Raw genomic sequence first — 6,195 nt, 5'->3', positions numbered from 1 at the left:
CGAGCTCATATGTGCCTTCCCCGAATACCTACTTTACACGATACAGTCCTTCCCAATTCGATCCGAGCTTACCTACGTCGGGCTCAAGTACCATAACTTTCCGAAGAACCAGGTCACCGACATGGAACTGTCGTTTTTTGACCCAGGTGTTATAGTACCGAGCTACTCTCTGTTGGTAGGCTACGGTCCGAATGTAGGCCAGGTCTTGCACCTCCTCTACCAGGTCTAGGTTGGTACAGAGCTCGTCATCGTTTGTTTCCTCATCATAAGCCTCCAATTGTAATATGGGTATCTTGATCTATGTCGGGATCACCGCCTTTATGCCATACGTGAGGTTAAAGGGGGTCTCACCCATTGCAGTCTTGATAGTAGTTTGGTAGGCCCAAAGGACACTGAGCAATCCGTCCACCCACAATCCCTTGGCTTGAGCTAAGCGAGCTTTCAATCTGTGAAGTATCACCCTGTTAGTTACTTCTGCTTGTTCGTTCGCTTGGGGGTGTGCCACCGAGGTAAAGCTTTGCTGAATCTCCATCTCGGCACACTAGTTTTGAAACTTAACATATTCGAACTGCTTTCCATTGTCGGATATCAGCACCTGGGGTAGTCCAAAGCAGCATACTATGCTTTTCTAGAAGAAATTATGTATGTTACGGGCTGTGATCATTACCAGGGGTTCGACTTCCACCCACTTTGTAAAATAATCTACTGCTACAACCAAGAACCTCCTCTGCCCTATTGCTGGCAGGAAAGGACCAAGGATGTCGATTCCCCACTGCGCAAAGGGCCACAGGCTGGTGAGGTATTTCAAATCAGCAACAGGTTGGTGGTGGACGTTGGCATGCCTCTGACACTTGTCACACTTTTTGACGAGCTTAAGTGCATCTGCCTTCATTGTGGGCCAATAATAGCCTTGTGTTAACACTTTCTGTGCGAGGGCTCTACACCCCAAGTGTCCACCGCACAAGCCTTTGTGGGTGTCGCGAAGTATGTGCTCAGCTTTAGAGGGTCGCAAGCAACGTAGATAAGAGAGTGTGAAGGATCTTCTATACAACTGTTTGTCTATGAGGATGTACTTGGCTGACTGGTGCTCTACCCTCCGAGCCACATTATATTTTGCAGGTAGGGTCCCGTGGAGCAGAAAACCAGCGAGTAGGTTGATCTAGCTCGATTCCGCTTATGAAACGGGAGTGATCTCTTCTGCTCCCCCCCCAAGAATGTTGGGCTGAGGTAAGTCCTTTATGTACACAGTTTGCATAGTGTTGTTGCTCGTGCTCACTATACAAGACAAGGCATTGGCCTCAAATTTCTCGGACCTCAAAATTTGCCTGATAAAGCAGGAGACGAAGCTATGCAGAATCTCTCTGACTTTGGCCAGGTAAGCTGCCATAGTTAGGTCACAGGTTTCATACTCGCCAGTGACTCAACGCTTCATATTCTGCCTCGTTGTTCAATGCCTCAAATCTGAACCAGAGAGCATACTCCAGATTCACCTCGCTTGGGTCGTACTGTATCAATCCTGCATCGCTTCCCTACTGGTTAGATGAGCCGTCGACGTAGAGGATCCAAGGCTACTTGTCCCAGGTCGGTTCCACTTTGACTAGGGTGACACCGTACTAGTTGATGCTCCCATTGTGTGAGCGAGCTCAGTCAACTCGGGGGTCCTTACGTCGAACGTGCACTCTGCTACAAAGTCTACCAAGACCTGGGCTTTGACTGTTGGTTAAGGCTCATACCAAACATCATATTCACTCAGTTTGATGGACCACTTTGTTAATCTTCCAGACACCTCGGGCTTGAGCAGAATCTGCCTCAGGGGTTTGTGGGTGAGAACAACTATAGTATGGGCCTGGACGTATCGGTGAAGTTTCTAGGCTGCTATGTTCAGCGCGTATGCTAGTTTCTTGATCTCCAGATTTCTAGTCTCTACATCCTACAAAACTTTACTAACATGGTAGATGGGTCGTTGAACCCGATCTACTTCTTTGATCAGTACCGGACTAACCACTTCATCGCTTGCAGAAAGGTATAGTTTTAACATGTCCCCTTCTTCGGGTCGAGTTAAAACTGGGGTGGTACTTTAGTACCTTTTCATCTCGTCAAAAGCGAGCTGACACTCTTCAGTCCATTCGAAGTTCTTGCTCTTTTTTATAGCTTTAAAAAAGGGTAGGCACTGGTCAGCCGATTTAGACATGAAGCGACTCAGGGTGGCTGTCCGGCCAATCAGCCTCTGGACCTCTTTTATTTTTCAGGGTGGTCTCATATCTAGGATCGCTTTTATTTTGTTTGGGTTGGCCTCAATGCCACATTGGTTGACTATATAGCATAGGAATTTACCTGAAGTGACTCCGAAGACGCATTTATTCGGATTTAATTTTATGTTATATCTTCGTAAAATTTGAAAAACATCTTTTAAATCATCAAACAAAGAATTTGAAAATTGGGTCTTCACGACCATGTCATCAACATAACATTCTACTTTATTGCCGATCAATGGCTCAAAAATTTTGTTTACAAGGCGCTGGAATGTTGCCCCGACCTTTTTCAATCCGAAGGGCATGATCTTGTCACAATATAACCCGAGCTCAGTTATGAAAGCTGTCTTGTCTTCATTAGTGGGATCCATCCTAATCTGGTTGTAACCGGAATAGGCGTCCAGGAAGCTCAACAACTCATGCCCTAAGGTTGCGTCCACTAGCCGGTTGATCTTGGGCAGCGGGAAGCAGTCTTTCGGGCAAGCTCTGTTCAGGTCAGTGTAGTCGATGCACATGCGTTATTTGCCATTGGCCTTTTTCACCAAAACTGGGTTGGTCGCCTAGCTTGGGTAATGGACTTCTCTGATGAAGTCTGTCGCGAGGAACTTCCCGACCTCCTCATTGACTACCCTCCAACGTTCTGGGGCGAGGTTACGCTTCTTTTGTCTTACTGGCCCGACTAAAGGGTCAGTATTAAGTTTGCGAGTTATAATTTTTGGATTAGCCTCGGACATCTCTACCGCGGACCAAGCAAAAATATCTAAATTTTCAAGTAAGAAACTTACTAGCTGGGTTCGAAGTGGTTTGAGGCACCGATCTGAAGAGTTTTGACTGGTTCGACGACAGAGACTGGTATGTGGACCGTTTCTTCTTTCGGGGCAGCTCACTCGTCAATATACTCCACCGGTTGTTCGAGCTTGACGTCCTCTGCCAGTTTTGCTTTTCCTTTTAAGGCAGCCATGTAGCATTTGCAGGATTCGAGCTGGTCACTTCGCACGACTCCCACTTTGTAATCAGTTGAGAATTTCATTGCTAAGTTGTAAGTGGACACTATCGCACGTAAAACGTGCGTGATAGGCCGACCTACTATTGCATTGTAGGGGGAGGGAGTCGTGACTACCAAGAACGTGTGCTCAAATCGCACAATGTTTGGCCATGTGCCGGTTTCTACGGGTAGTGTGATTCGACCAAGAGGTTTGACCTCCTCGCCGTTGAACCCTATCAAAGGCGTATCTGCCGATTTCAGGTCACTCTGCTATAACTGTAACTTGCCAAAGGTCTCCTTGAAGAGTATGTCTGTTGAGTTGCCTGAGTCCACCAAGATGCATTTCACCTCAAAGTCGTTAATCCTTAGCTTCACTACTAAAGTAGATTAGTTCCCTATGAAGTAGATCAGTTCTTCGAGCCGAGGTCGCTTTGGCTGGTTTTCACCTTCGTTTTCCAATTCGCGGACCGAGGTCCTCCCAGCTGTCAATGTACACCCGGCAATGATGGACCCATCAGTGATCATATTGATCACCCCGCAGACTGGTCTTTCCTCTGGCAACTGTCGAGGTGGTTGCTCATTTTGCCTGCTGGCCTCGGGGCCATTCCTCCTCTGGTCCCCCTGTCGATCTACCTGTTGGTCTGCTTGCTCCTCTCCTTCGCAATATGTAATTCTTCATCTACCCACAGCGGATAAGTTCCTCGATCTCGTCGCGGAGATTCCTGCAAATCTCCGTGCTGTGTCCATGACCTCGGTGGAAATGGCAGTAGACATTTGGATTTCTTGTTGCCGGGTCTCCCCTTAACCTGGGAGGCCATTTGATGAAGGAGGAATCCTTAATAGCCATTAAGATCTCTCCTCGCTTAGCATTCAAAGGCGTATAGCTCGTTCTCTCCACGGGTGGGGTCTTGGAGCGCCGACCTGGCTTGTGGGTAAGCGAGGGGGACCGACTTCTTGACTTGCTTCTTCCCCTGCTCGGGGACTTGCTCTTCTTTATTTTCTGCCCACCATTGCTCGTCCCTTCATTCTCTCTCTTCCTCTTTTCCGGTGGTGGATTATCAATCTTTTGGTTGATCTCCTCCTCGGTACCGATGAATTGATCTGCCAACTTGAGGAACTCGGTGATATCTTTTGGTTTGTTAGCTACCACGTGCCACTTGAACTCTTTATGGGTGATTCATTTCTTTGTCGCAGTGAGTCGCATCGCTGGATTGGGGTCCGGTATCTGCAGGCAAGTATCGTTGAAGAGCTTTATATAGCTTCTGATTGATTCTCCTTCCCTCTGAACCACGTTCAGAAGGCTTTCTTGTGACTTCGGACACCTTGCTGGTAATGAAGTGCGTAGTAAACAGGTTGGAAAATTGGGACCAGCTTTTGATGGAGCCCGACGCGGGGTTCCTATACCAAGTTCGGACTACCCCCTAAACGTAGTGGAGAAGGCTATACACATGCAGGACTCGTCAGCTCCAAATAGGTGCATCTGAGACTGGAAGGAATCCACATGATTGCTGGGGTCAAACGACCCATCATACTTATCTAACGGGGGCACCTTGAAGTCTTTCCGCATCGGAGTTGCTAGGAGCTCGAGAGATAGAGGAGATGACTGGTAAAGCAATGGAGGCACAGTCTTCATTTCCACCGAGCTCACTTGTTCCTTTTCTTTAGCTTGCTTTGCTTACTGGCTTGGCTTCACTGGCAGACTGTTTATGGCCGAGGATCGGCGTATCTTGCGATGTCACCATTGCTGCTTCTTCACCAGCTTGGTGTTGGTACTGCTGATTTCAGTCTGATCTGGTATCTTAGCATCACTACAGACATTATCGCGAGGTGGTTCCTGGTTCCTTCTTGTCGGGTTCTCTTGGTTGTGGGGTTCGCACCGGCTATCACAAGGGGCAGAGGGGTCCTGCCTCGAGTTCACACCTCAAACTCTGGGTTGGTTGTTATCTCCTCGCGAGTCGTTGTTTTCCTGCTGGGAGTGCTGAGTCGGATTGGCCCTGTTGAGCTGACTATCCCCGGGCCTGTTTCTAAATTTTCCTTGCGAGACTGGAGGAGTGTGCAAGGTCCACTCACCCCGATGGGGGGATCAGTTGACGTTCTGGATAGTTCCAGGCCGATTTGGGTTTTGGCCCTGACGCAACCCTAGGTGTCGGGGTGGAATTGACAGTTGGTTCGGCTGCAGTGGTGGGAACTACTGGTACAGATAGTACTATTGATACTGTTGGAACTATTGGACCTACTGCATCTAGATCTTTATTGTTCAGACGCACTGAACGAGGTGATCCAATTAAAATTGGGATGACCTTTCGATCAATTTCCCACAGATGACGCCAATTGATGGTGCGTGATCTAGATACTCCTAGCTAGAAGATGATCCGAACTCCAGTTGCACGGCGAGTTGCACCAAGTTGCAAAATAGTAGATCAGAGAACCCAAGGTGGCTAACCCGACGAGGTCGCTCCGATGCTTAAGTCAGTACTATACTGTGGATGCGAGCTGAATACTTGAATGCTTGAATGCTAGTGAGTAAATAATCACGCGTCATCAATTGCCTTGGAGTTTCATGTCCTTATATAATGGAGTAGTCGTGGGCCTTATGAAAGAGCTCCGGGATCTCCGGGCTGTGCGAAAAAGATCCGTTTCATTTTTTAAGGAGAGCAATGTGTTGATAAGGTTTATCATTTACCTTCGATTCAGACAGAGGTAGGATGAGTCTCGTCGTGATCCCGAGAAATTCAGAGTCCACTGGGGTGGCCTTTGGAGTCGATTACATGGCGTTTCAGCTCTTTAGCTCCAAACTGGCACTTCAGTTCTTTAGGCCCGAACTGGATTGGGTGTCAAGGTGTCTCTACGCCGAGGTGGTTTTTGGGCCGAAGTGGCTAAATACCCGAGCTCCGAATGTTGCGAATTGGGTTCGTTTGGCTGAGTTGTTACCCCTCAAGCAAATCGCGTCTACGTGTC

This window comes from Nelumbo nucifera, chromosome 1, assembly GCF_055504915.1.
Source record: "Nelumbo nucifera cultivar China Antique chromosome 1, China Antique-T2T, whole genome shotgun sequence".
Classification (NCBI taxonomy): Eukaryota; Viridiplantae; Streptophyta; class Magnoliopsida; order Proteales; family Nelumbonaceae; genus Nelumbo; species Nelumbo nucifera.
Note: the sequence above shows the minus strand (reverse complement) of the source record.